Below are 13,394 nucleotides of genomic sequence, written 5' to 3' on the forward strand. Positions count from 1 at the left end.
CTCCCATAGGGCTCAATGGCACTCTGCAGCTCCAACCCGGCCCAAGGAAAGTCTCCCATAGGGCTCAATGGCACTCTGCAGTTCCAACCCGGCCCAAGGAAAGTCTCCCATAGGGCTCAATGGCACTCTGCAGCTCCAACCCGGCCCAAGGAAAGTCTCCCATAGGGCTCAATGGCACTCTGCAGCTCCAACCTGGCCCGAGGAAAGTCTCCCATAGGGCTCAATGGCACTCTGCAGCTCCAACCTGGCCCGAGGAAAGTCTCCCATAGGGCTCAATGGCACTCTGCAGCTCCAACCTGGCCCAACGAAAGCCCGGCCCAAGGAAAGTCTCCCATAGGGCTCAATGGCACTCTGCAGCTCCAACCCGGCCCAAGGTAAGTCTCCCATAGGGCTCAATGGCACTCTGCAGCTCCAACCCGGCCCAAGGAAAGTCTCCCATAGGGCTCAATGGCACTCTGCAGCTCCAACCCGGCCCAAGGAAAGTCTCCCATAGGGCTCAATGGCACTCTGCAGCTTCAACCCGGCCCAAGGAAAGTCTCCCATAGGGCTCAATGGCACTCTGCAGCTCCAACCCGGCCCAAGGAAAGTCTCCCATAGGGCTCAATGGCACTCTGCAGCTCCAACCCGGCCCAAGGTAAGTCTCCCATAGGGCTCAATGGCACTCTGCAGCTCCAACCCGGCCCAAGGAAAGTCTCCCATAGGGCTCAATGGCACCCTGCAGCTCCAACCTGGCCCAAGAAAAGTCACCATACTGAAGCTTGAATGAATCCGAATCTTTCGTACTCGGCGCGAAGGCTACGAAAAAGTCGCGACTTTTCGCGCAAGTAGTAACGCTACGAAAAAATCGCCAAATTTTGCGCACCATTCGGAATGGCAACGAAAAAGTCGCGACAATTTTCCGAAAAATCGGCAAATACCGATCATTACGAAAAAAACGCAATCGGACGCATTCGGCCCCTTCGTGGGTAAGTAAATGTGCCCCATAGAGTTCTTCCAATGCATTTCATTTCAGCAGAAATGGATATATTAGCACCACAAAAAGTGTCAGCCGCACAAGTGGGTTTTTTTTTTGTATCAGGAAAAATGGCTGGAAAAAAATGTCCCAAGGGTTCCCAAAGCTTCGGAAGGGTCGGTCCATCTGAAGGTATACAAAAGGAATTCTGGGAATGAATTCCAAACTCCTAAAAAATATCCCATTTACATGGGTTTATCCTATAGGCTAAAGCACACCCACTGGGTTTAAAGCTGAAGCCAGGATAATAGCTGATCAGATTCCCAACTACAGACTGGTTTCAATGTTGAGTCATCGCCTGTGAGTCCTACCCGAAGGTATGGGCTCCGATGCTCATGTGTCCAAGGCTTTCACCAATAAACAGCATGTGCGGGCAGATCCACCTTCGCCGAAGCTAGGATGAAAACCACCAAGTCTTGGCCTAGGGTCAAGCCCAGAGGACTATGACACCTATCCAGGGCGCACAAATCAAACACAAAAAGGGTGCAGATGTGTACTGGTGCAATGCCATTAATCGCCTTGGTACGGCTCCAGCTGGCAGCTGGAAGGAATAAAAGAAAAATACCTAATAGCCTAATGGCTGTGGCAAGGAAGGGAAGCATGATTAGGCATAATGAGCATGTGCGAAGCCCCCGACAAAAAATAAGTCAGCAGCTCTTCCCTCATCAAGCTTCAGCTTCATCACAATTAGCAATAATCACGCCTCGGTTTGACCTCATCGGCTATGATACTGCCACTGCGCAAAGCTCGGTTTCGCCTTTCTTGAGGCTCATCAATGTAGCGCTGGGTTTTCTGATCAGCTTAGGTAAAGTCACCGTGTGGTTTCACAAACAAATCATTAAGGTTGAGGAGACTGCCTCATACAGATAAAAGCAAACAAAAGGAATTCTGGGAATGAATTCCAAACTCCTAAAAAAAAATCCCATTTGTTTTTCATCTGAAGGTCAAACAATTGGGTTCAGTTTTATTACTTTTTTGGTTATAGAATCATAGGAGAGTAACCATTAGTGATGGGCGAAATATTTCGCCAGGCATGGATTCGCGGCGGATTTCCGCGTTTCACCATTGGCGGATTGTTTCACGAAACGGATGAAAAAATTCGCCGCGGAAAAATTCGCTGCGGAAAAATTCGCCGCGGGCGTCAAAAAAGAATAGTCGCGGGCGTCAAAATAATAGCCACAGGCGACGAAACAATAGCCGCGTGACAGAACAATAGCCGCGCGACGAAACAATAGCCGCGCGACTAAACAATAGCCGCGGGCGACAAAACAATAGCCGAGGGCGACGAAACAATAGCCGAGCGACAAAACAATAGCCGCGGGCGACAAAACAATAGCCGTGCGACGAAACAATAGCCGCGGGCGACGAAACAATAGCCGCGGGCGACAAATCTTTTTTTGTCACACGACATTTTCGCCGTTTCACGAATTTTTCGCCGTTTCGCGGATCTTTTGAAAGATTTGCAAATTTTTCGGCGAAGCAAAACGGAACAGATTCGCTCATCACTAGTAACCATGTGAATAACCGGATACAGTACTTCTAGCCTTGCTAAAAGCTAAGGGGGGCACATTAAATCCACCTAAAAAGGACCTAGCAACCAACTGTCGGAAGATCTCTAAATTGATAAACATCAATATTCTGAGACTATCTGTCAGTCTGCCACGAGGCAAAGTGAGAACTAGTGATTTAGCCTCCTGTCTCCATGGTTAGAGTGCTAAAAGCAATAGGGGGCAAGATACGGTGGGCCAAAATGCCCCTGCAATCTACAAATGGTATTAATGTTGTCATTTTGAGTTTATATGGCTCTATAGCATAGCGTTTATGATTCTCTCAGTGACCCCCCAACTGCAATAGAATTTTTTACTTGTCTCATTTAAAAAACAATGGAAGAGTGATGACAAACTGTAAGAGTTTCCGGAATGATCTATATGTCCATATATGGAATTGTATAAAAATTGAAACAGGCTGATAATACAAAGGGTGATTATGGGATAGCGGTAGTCCTCTAATCAAAGCAAATGAGTCTTTGGATGACTCACAAGGACTGGCTTACATTGCCACCATTCCTTGAGGATTTGTTTTGAGAACCGATTGTCTTAATTTATTGATGACGTAAATTCATTATAATTGCCCTTTATTCCTCTTTTCATCGCTCAGACTAATTGCTCAGGTTAATAACCATGTTGCCAATATCCCCTTAAACCATTCCTGGATGTCAAAGGCAAACGCTTAGATAAGGCTGTGACGTTCAATTATTCATTTCTTTAAAACACTTTCTTTGTTAGATTAGTAGTTAATGACACAACTTAGAACTGAGAATGGAGGACCAAGAACCCAGTTTTAGAGAATTACCTTATCATGCACTTTCCACTAAACAATTTATTGCGTTGAAAAATCCCATTATGGCTGTATAGCATTTGTGGAAAAAATATGGGATATGTCAGCTTGTACTTAACGTTGGGGGCAGTGTCGGACTGGGACCCCAGGGGCCCACCAGAAAACCTTAGCCCCTAGGCCCACTCTCCAAACTATATTCCCTCCTTTCCTCATCCAACCTCTTTATTCTCCCAGTCTCTTTTATTTACATGCTAGCATCTATTCTTCCATCTATTTCTCCTCGTTCTTCCCATTCAGATATAGGGAATGACCATGAAACAGGCCAAATGGTCAGGAGAGCTCATTGACCCCTGGGCCCAGCGGGACTTTTCCTAGTATCCTGGTGGGCCAGTCCGAAACTGGTTGGGGAGAAATGGCTTGAAGCCCTAAACCTGCTGAGATCTAATTGAAGCAATAAGCCTATTATGAACTGTCCTGAGCCACCCAAGCTTCTGGAGACCCCAACAAATGAAATTATTGGGAACTGCATGTTTACATGCTCACACTTTATATGTGCTATTTAATGGGTTATTTCCATTAACCCTTGAATTCCTTTGTCCTCTCCATGATCACATTAATCACTAATCTATTTATGGAAGAAGACTGCCTTTGTCTTTCCACCTGCTGAAATAAAAGCCATTTCTTCTTTAATAGACTGGGGAGCACTGTGCGCATATTTATTTTTTCCATAATTACTCTGCTTTACACATGAAACATACCGTATTTTCGCCGTATAAGATGCACTTTTTCTTCCCCAAAACTGGGGGGGGGGGAAAGTTGATGCATCTTATGCGACAAACTAGACCAGGGCCGCCATCAGGGGGGCACAGGGGGTACGAACGTCCCGGGCCCGGGGGAAGCTGAAGGATACTTGGGGGGGCCCTGGGGGAAGCTGAAGGATACTTGGGGGGGCCCTGGGGGAAGCTGAAGGATACTTGGGGGGGCCTGGGGGAAGCTGAAGGATGCTTGGGGGGGCCCTGGGGGAAGCTGAAGGATACTTGGGGGGGCCCTGGGGGAAGCTGAAGGATACTTGGGGGGGCCCTGGGGGAAGCTGAAGGATACTTGGGGGGGCCTGGGGGAAGCTGAAGGATACTTGGGGGGCCCTGGGGGAAGCTGAAGGATACTTGGGGGGGCCTGGGGGAAGCTGAAGGATGCTTGGGGGGGCCTGGGGGAAGCTGAAGGATGCTTGGGGGGGCCTGGGGGAAGCTGAAGGATGCTTGGGGGGGCCTGGGGGAAGCTGAAGGATGCTTGGGGGGGCCTGGGGGAAGCTGAAGGATGCTTGGGGGGGCCTGGGGGAAGCTGAAGAATGCTTGGGGGGGCCCTGGGGGAAGCTGAAGGATACTTGGGGGGCCCTGGGGGAAGCTGAAGGATACTTGGGGGGGCCTGGGGGAAGCTGAAGGATACTTGGGGGGGCCCTGGGGGAAGCTGAAGGATACCTGGGGGGGCCCTGGGGGAAGCTGAAGGATGCTTGGGGGGGGCTGGGGGAAGCCTAATTATGTGCGAGCCCAGAGACAATTAACTTAATACAGTTGATATAAAATATTTTACTACAGTATTTGGTTTAGAATCTTTTTTTTCTAGATTTTCCTCCTTTAAAATTGGGTGCGTCTTATATTCCGGAGCATCTTATAGGGCGAAAAATACGGGTAGTTTTCAGGCACAAATACAAACTTTATTTTTGATGAGAGTATCCTTTGGTATAAAGTTGTGTTATTGCAACATTGCAACTGATTTGCCCTTGTCTTAATTTCCTGGTCCTGACAATCTAATTGTAAATGTAATTTAACCTTGATACATAAAGATATTCTTCTTTTAGATCTTTATGCTTCCCCTCTTGAAACCGCTGAATCCTTGCTCCACCTAATATGCAGTCGACAGTGTGTGGTTATTTCTGTAAAGGTTTTCTGAGCCACCTCAATTGAAACAGCTTCAATTTGTATCATGCTAACTGCGTTTGCACTGACTGCAACTGTAGCCACAAGCAAGCATAAATATTTAATTAGCCTCGCTGTCCATTTCATCTTATTCAATTATAAAATGCTAAACCATGTTGCCATTTAGTAGAGCTACAGTGATACATATTTAATCAGCTCCACCAAACGGAACTAAGGCCGGTCTCATTAATGTACTCTGCTCCATCCCTATCATCCTGAGAGTTTCTTCCGGCTCACTGCTGAACAGCAGGGGATGGTACAGGGATTAAATCAGGATCATAAACCCAACCGAGAACTTAAAAATACTCATATAGGGACTTGAGTTAAGAGTAAGACAATAAATAAGCTGCTGTGTCCGTTGGTAGCTTTTATTGGCCCGTGTATGGCCACCTTTATTAAGCCCTGGGCTAGGATCATACAACCCACAGCTTCACAAGTGCAGCACATCATCAAAATCCACTTTCTGGTGGAAGCACAGTTCAGTGTCGGACTGGCCCACCCAGGGCCGGATTTGTTGGCCGGGTGCCCCGAGGCCGCCCCCTCTCTGTCGCGCCCCCCTGCGCATGCGCGAACGGGGAACCTCCCCCCGCGCATGCGCGAACTCGCGATTGCGCGGCTCTTTTCAATCGCATATGGAGCAGTGGGGGAGAGGTCCCCATTGCTCTGTATGCGCAATAAACTTTAATATTTTGGTGCGGCGGGGCGGCATGCCGCCCCCCAATTTTTGCCGCCCTAGGCCCGGGCCTTTGTGGCCTTTCCACAAATCCGGGCCTGGGCCCACCAGGATACCAGGAAAACTCCCGATGGGCCCAGGTGTCAGTGGGCCCTCCTGCTCCTGACCATTTGGCCTGTTTCATGGCCATTCCCTATATCTGAATGGGAACAAAAGGGAGAAATAGATGGAAGAATAGATGCTAGCATGGAAATAAAAGAGACTGGGAGAATAAAGAGATTGGGTGAGGAAAGGAGGAAAAATAGTTTGGAGAGCGGGCCTAGTGTCTAAGGTTTTCTGGTGGGCCCCTGGGGTCCCGGTCCGACACTGGCACAGTTTATTCAATTTAGGGGTTTGTCAGCGAAAACTTGATTTTGTTGCGGAAAAAAATGTGACTTTATCACAATTTGTTATGCATCAGAACTGCAACAATTCTGAATGTAAAGATATGCCTGTTAAAACTTGTCTAGCTCATGTAGAAGTCAATGGCAGATGTCTCTTTTACTACTGGAAGATCTTTCTTGACTTCATGGTTTTAGAGATTTTTGGGGGATTTTTGATGCTGGTTTTTGTGCAACAAAATGAAAGTCACAGTTGCAGTTGCGGTTTTCACATTTTTTCTGCAACTTTTTTCGTTCATGCTTTTCTAATTGGGATTTGTTTTAGTAAATGCCATGCGTGGAAATGAGTTTAGTCGTGGTTTTAAAAAAATATAAAACCACGTAAATCCGAAAGATAAGGTGCCAAGCGAGCGGATCTTCACCCGATATCCCCACCTACCTAGCAAGTAGCTTAAAAAAAAGAATCTGATCGTTTGGCCCTGGGGCCAAACGGTCGGATTACATTTGCGGCTATGGGGCAGTCGGTTCGGGGACCGCATCAACGAGCCGATGCGGTCCCCGATCCGACTGGATTTTCTAACCTGGCCGATTGATATCTGGCCAATTTCAGGCCAGATATCGGTCGGCCAGGCCGCTCGGTTCTGCCCATACACGGGCCGATTAGCTGCCGAATCGTTCCAAGGGACGGATATCAGCAGCTATAATCGGCCCGTGTATGGGGACCTTTAATAAATCCCTCCCTTGTGTGTGTAGGCCTCATGCTGCTTACTGAGAAACAGTCTGCATTTGTTTTGAAATGTCAGGTCTCTGATTTTGCCAGTAAACATACAGCACATTATGGACCAAAGAGTAACTGGGAAACATAAATTCTATGGTGCTGGGAGCCGGGTTCCTGACAGCTGACGCCATATAATTTACATTCTAGAGCAGTCAAACGCTTAATGCACTTCTTCAGTTTATATGGTCAATATATAAATATATATATATACATCAGGTAAGTACCTGATGTAATAATTTTTTCTCTTTAATAATAAAACAGTACCTGTACTTGATCCCAACTAAGATATAATTACCCCTTATTGGGGGCAGAACAGCCCTATTGGGTTTATTTAATGGTTAAATGATTCCCTTTTCTCTGTAATAATAAAACAGTACCTGTACTTGATCCCAACTAAGATATAATTACCCCTTATTGGGGGCAGAACAGCCCTATTGGGTTTATTTAATGGTTAAATGATTCCCTTTTCTCTGTAATAATAAAACAGTACCTGTACTTGATCCCAACTAAGATATAATTACCCCTTATTGGGGCAGAACAGCCCTATTGGGTTTATTTAATGGTTAAATGATTCCCTTTTCTCTGTAATAATAAAACAGTACCTGTACTTGATCCCAACTAAGATATAATTACCCCTTATTGGGGGCAGAACAGCCCTATTGGGTTTATTTAATGGTTAAATGATTCCCTTTTCTCTGTAATAATAAAACAGTACCTGTACTTGTTCCCAACTAAGATATAATTACCCCTTATTGGGGGCAGAACAGCCCTATTGGGTTTATTTATTGGTTAAATTATCCCTTTTCTCTGTAATAATAAAACAGTACCTGTAATTGATCCCAACTAAGATATAATTACCCCTTATTGGGGGCAGAACAGCCCTATTGGGTTTATTTAATGGTTAAATTATCCCTTTTCTCTGTAATAATAAAACAGTACCTGTACTTGATCCCAACTAAGATATAATTACCCCTAAATGGGGCAGAACAGCCCTATTGGGTTTATTTAATGGTTAAATGATTCCCTTTTCTCTGTAATAATAAAACAGTACCTGTACTTGATCCCAACTAAGATATAATTACCCCTTATTGGGGCAGAACAGCCCTATTGGGTTTATTTAATGGTTAAATGATTCCCTTTTCTCTGTAATAATAAAACAGTACCTGTACTTGATCCCAACTAAGATATAATTACCCCTTATTGGGGGCAGAACAGCCCTATTGGGTTTATTTAATGGTTAAATGATTCCCTTTTCTCTGTAATAATAAAACAGTACCTGTACTTGATCCCAACTAAGATATAATTACCCCTTATTGGGGGCAGAACAGCCCTATTGGGTTTATTTAATGGTTAAATGATTCCCTTTTCTCTGTAATAATAAAACAGTACCTGTACTTGATCCCAACTAAGATATAATGAATCCTTATTGAAGAAAAAACTATCCTATTGGGTTCATTCAATATCTAAATGATTTTTAGCAGACTTAAGTTATGGGGATCCAAATTATGGAAAGATCCCTTATTCGAAAAACCCCAGGTCCCGAGCATTCTGGATAACAGGTCCCATACCTATACTGCCACATCCTAAATCTTGTTACAGCATAAGGATTATGTGTATGGTTAAATATTACATATATGGTTTCATTGGCTCAGGGGAGGAGGCATTAACCCCTGGTGCACGACAGAGGTCTCTTTTACATTGTAATGTCTGTCCTTGGCACCTGAGGAGTTAAACAGCAGGTAGGGAACTGGGGCAGGATTAGGTTGTTGTGCGGCAGAGCTCGGTTAATACTCGATGAGCAGAAAGGATTTCTCAAGTGAGATAAACGTGCGGGTAGAGAGCTGTGTGTGTGGGCGGCAGTTAGCACTGGCATTGAGAAGGAGCTCTGCAAGGCGATTGTAATAGAACAGAACAAAATTATATGTTTTTATGGGAAATCAGAACAGGAGAGAAAAAAAATGGGACGTCTCCCAATCAAGCAGAAAACGAGGGCTGGGAATTGCGGACACAGATCACTGAACATACTTCATTTCCTTTAGAGCTTGATTAACTCTTTAACAGTGGAGCAAATCAATGATGTTAAAGCGCCGGTAACGGCAGCGGCAGCTAAATACGTTTAACGAGATTACTGCAAATGACACGCAGAACTTAAGTCTACCCGATGGCTATTTCTATTTAATTGCTAAGAGGCTCTTACACCTTCATTGCTATTATGACTACAAAGTAATGCAGCTTTAAAACGCAAAAGTTGTCATGGAAACAGGGTCATATGATGATATTGTTCGATGCATGCCCTGTATCCTGGATTGACCTCCTTTGGCCCACAGGCTTATCTAAGCTCTCTCATATCATTGTAAATGATACAAATCAAGATGGTTGTACGTTGGATCCACTAGGGGTAGGTTGGGTCCAACATGCAAGCCTTTATTCACTGTCGGAGCTTATAAAAGGAATATATATATATCTTGTAGAACCTGAAGAAGTAATTGTAGAAGATGTAGAAGACGGGTCCGTCTTTGCTTCGAAACATTAGAGGTTTTTGGATTTTTGACGCTGGTTTTTTGTGTGGCAATTCGAAAAAGTAGAGGCTTTGGTGCGACAAGTTTCTCAACTTTTCTGCAACTTTTTCAGTTCAGACTTTAATAAACGTCAGACATTCATGGAAATCGGTTTATATGAATTTTTAAAAAGAAAAAAATGGGAGATGTTTTAGTCAATGCCCCATAAGGAGTTGTGATCCAAATTATAGAAAGACCCATTATCTGGAAAGCCCCAGGTCCCTAGAATACCAGATAATACATCCCCTGCCCATTGCAGCAGCACATACACCTATCCCTAGCTGACCATAATTTGGTGGTTAATTATTTAACTTATTACTATGAAGCACCCCATTTATATAACTAGGGTATATAATCATCTTCAGTGTTTACCCTTAAACAGATAGCAATATTGTATGCACAGACCATTAAAGAATAAGGGGTAAATGTAAAGTTTTCACCATCTAGCATCCCATAGAAACTAGTTAGCAGATTGCATTCCCATAGCTGCTGCATAGTAAGAATCTGATTGTTTGGTATCTGATGTTATTCCCGTTTTAAAAATGGACTGCAATCTCAGCCTGGCAATTATAGGCCAGTAAGTTTGACATCTGTTGTGGGCAAATTATTTGAAGGCTTGTTAAGGGATCACATTCAAAACAATGTTCTGGAGAACATTGAATTCAGATCAGTTTAATTGCTTTTTATGATGAGGTGAGTAAAAAGCTGGACAGTGGGGATGCCGTAGACGTGATTTATTTGGATTTTGACGAAGCATTTGATGCCGTTACCCACAAACGACTGCTTTCTAAACCAAGGTGCAAAGTCATTTGCACATAGATAGGAAACTGTAGATAACAAACTTGGCTGTAGCAAACAATGCCAGGCAGCAGCTGCAAGTTTTGAGCTGTATTACAGCTCTTTACAGAGTGCTGGCAGTGTCGGACTGGGAACCCAGGGCCCCACCAGAAATCCTTAGCCCATAGGCCCACTTTCCAAAATGTTTCTCCTTTCTTCACCCAACCTCTTTATTCTCCTAGTCTCTTATTTACATGCTAACATCTATTCTTCTATCTATTTCTTCTTTTTGTTCCCATACAGATATAGGGAATGACCATAAAACAGGCCAAATGGTCAGGAGCAGGAAAGCCCACTGACACCTGGGCCCACCCGGAGTTTTCCTGGTATCCTGGTGGGCCAGTCCGACACTGAGTGCTGGTAAGGCCCCATCTAGAAAATGCCATGCAGTTTTGGTCTCCAGTCCTCAAACATGATATTATTGAGTTAGAGAGGGTCCAGAGAAGGGCAACTTAAGTTGGTAAAGGGTATGAAAAGTCTCAGTTATGGGGAAAGACTGGCCAAGTTGGGGCTGTTATACACTGGAGAAGAGGTGCTTAAGGGCTGTGACAGATGGGGAGATTAGTTGGCGACAAATCTGCCTTGTCGCAGGCAACTCATCTCCCCGGAATGCCATCCCACTGGCTACAATGTAAATCGCCGGTGGATGGCATACACAGCTTGTGATTTGCTGAAATTGCCGAAGTTGCTTTGGGAGGTCCTTCCAGCAGGTTCTGTCTAAATATCTGGAAAATGATTTGTTACTGTGAGAGCTGTGAAGTTGTGGAATTCTCTCCCTGAATCAGTCGTACTGGCTGATACATTATATAGCTTTAAGGGGCTGGGTGGGTATTTAGCAAGTGAGGGAATACAGGGGTAGGGGAGATAGCTCTCAGTACAAGTGAGGGAATACAGGGGTAGGGGAGATAGCTCTCAGTACAAGTGAGGGAATACAGGGGTAGGGGGGATAGCTCTCAGTACAAGTGAGGGAATACAGGGTTATGGGAGATAGCTCTCAGTACAAGTGAGGGAATACAGGGGTAGGGGGATAGCTCTCAGTACAAGTGAGGGAATACAGGGGTAGGGGAGATAGCTCTCAGTACAAGTGAGGGAATACAGGGGTATGGGAGATAGCTCTCAGTACAAGTGAGGGAATACAGGGGTAGGGGAGATAGCTCTCAGTACAAGTGAGGGAATACAGGGTTATGGGAGATAGCTATCAGTACAAGTGAGGGAATACAGGGGTAGGGGAGATAGCTCTCAGTACAAGTGAGGGAATACAGGGGTAGGGGAGATAGCTCTCAGTACAAGTGAGGGAATACAGGGGTAGGGGAGATAGCTCTCAGTACAAGTGAGGGAATACAGGGGTAGGGGGGATAGCTCTCAGTACAAGTGAGGGAATACAGGGGTAGGGGGGATAGCTCTTAGTACAAGTGAGGGAATACAGGGGTAGGGGGGATAGCTCTCAGTACAAGTGAGGGAATACAGGGGTAGGGGAGATAGCTCTTAGTACAAGGCGCTTGCGAGGGGACATGATTACTCTGTACAAGTACATTAGAGGGGATTATAGGCAGATAGGGATGTTCTTTTTTCCCATAAAAACAATCAGCGCACCAGAGGCCCCCCCTTTAGATTAGAGGAAAGGAGCTTCCATTTGAAGCAGCGTAGGGGGTTCCTCACGGGGAGGGCAGTGAGGTTGGGGAATGCCCTTCCTAGTGATGGGGTAATGGCAGATTCTGTTAGTGCCTATAAGAGGGGCCTGGATGAGTTCTTGAACAAGCACAGTACCCAAGGCTATTGTGATACTAATACCTACAGTTAGTATTAATGTTTGTATATATAGTTTATGTATGTGAGTGTATAGATTGGTTAGTATAGGATGTGTGCTGGGTTTACTCGGATGGGTTGAACTTGATGGACAATGGTCTTTTTTCAACCCTATGTAACTATGTAACTATGTAAGTTGCCCCAAGGACTGGTCCGACTGGTCTGATTCTGATCTTGGATCCAGGAAATAATTTTTTCCCCTCTGCGGCAAATTGGAAAGACTTCAGAAGGGTTTTTTGCCTTCCTCTGGATCAGCTAGCAGTTAGGCAGGTTATATAGGCATAAAAGGATTAATTTGATGGACCTTTGTCTTTTTTTCTACCTAACTTACTATGTTACCATGTTACTTTTCTTGGGTTTAACCACTGGCACATGTAGAAACTGTATGGCATTTGCTAGTGGGTGAGGATGAAGCCACATACTTGAAAACCACAGAGCTTACTGGAGACATCTGTATGTTACAAAATTTTTCGAGCCGGTGTGCAAGCACAAACATACATTAATATGGTGTAAATTTCAAGTGCATGGATATAAAATGAATTCAGAATTTTACTGTTTCTTTAAGGACAAATAATCCCTGTAGAGAAATGGGGAATATTCTCTTACTAACAACTAAGCACCATTAATGTTGGAAACACGTAGGAGTCAGATCAACCCTTCGCAGTTAAAAAGCCATATATTTCATCTATTGTTTCGAGCTCTTCCCTGCTGATGAAAGGGAAAGCTAATGAAACATGTTGCATGTCTCTGACCTTTCATACAGACTTATTTAGGGGACATGGTTTTATAAATTGCAGCCAACTGGACCATTTAATAGAAGGGTCTCGTGCTAACACCCTGTTTCTTGTCCAGCAGCTACTGTGCCACATTACATTAAATCAACTCAACTGTCTGTGACAGTTCAATAGTTTAGCAATTGTGAGAAATATGATCATTTGTCCCACGGTTGCACGGACGAACATGATGTATAGGTAATGGGTGGCAAATAGACATATTGTGGAAATAAGAAAGAACTGATAGGTATTGTCCTTGGTTGGGGA

The 13,394-nt window shown here is 44.7% G+C and overlaps 1 protein-coding gene and 1 pseudogene across 5 annotated transcripts in view; both read right to left on the bottom strand.

Annotated features, from left to right (window-relative positions):
- gria1 (glutamate receptor, ionotropic, AMPA 1) overlaps nucleotides 1-13,394 on the bottom strand; it is a 173,907-nt gene that overhangs the window by 102,749 nt on the left and 57,764 nt on the right. The gene's annotated exons all lie outside the window — the stretch shown is intronic.
- LOC116409884 lies at nucleotides 1,628-1,760 on the bottom strand (annotated as a pseudogene).

The sequence above is a fragment of the Xenopus tropicalis genome, chromosome 3, assembly GCF_000004195.4.
Source record: "Xenopus tropicalis strain Nigerian chromosome 3, UCB_Xtro_10.0, whole genome shotgun sequence".
NCBI classification, from domain to species: Eukaryota; Metazoa; Chordata; class Amphibia; order Anura; family Pipidae; genus Xenopus; species Xenopus tropicalis.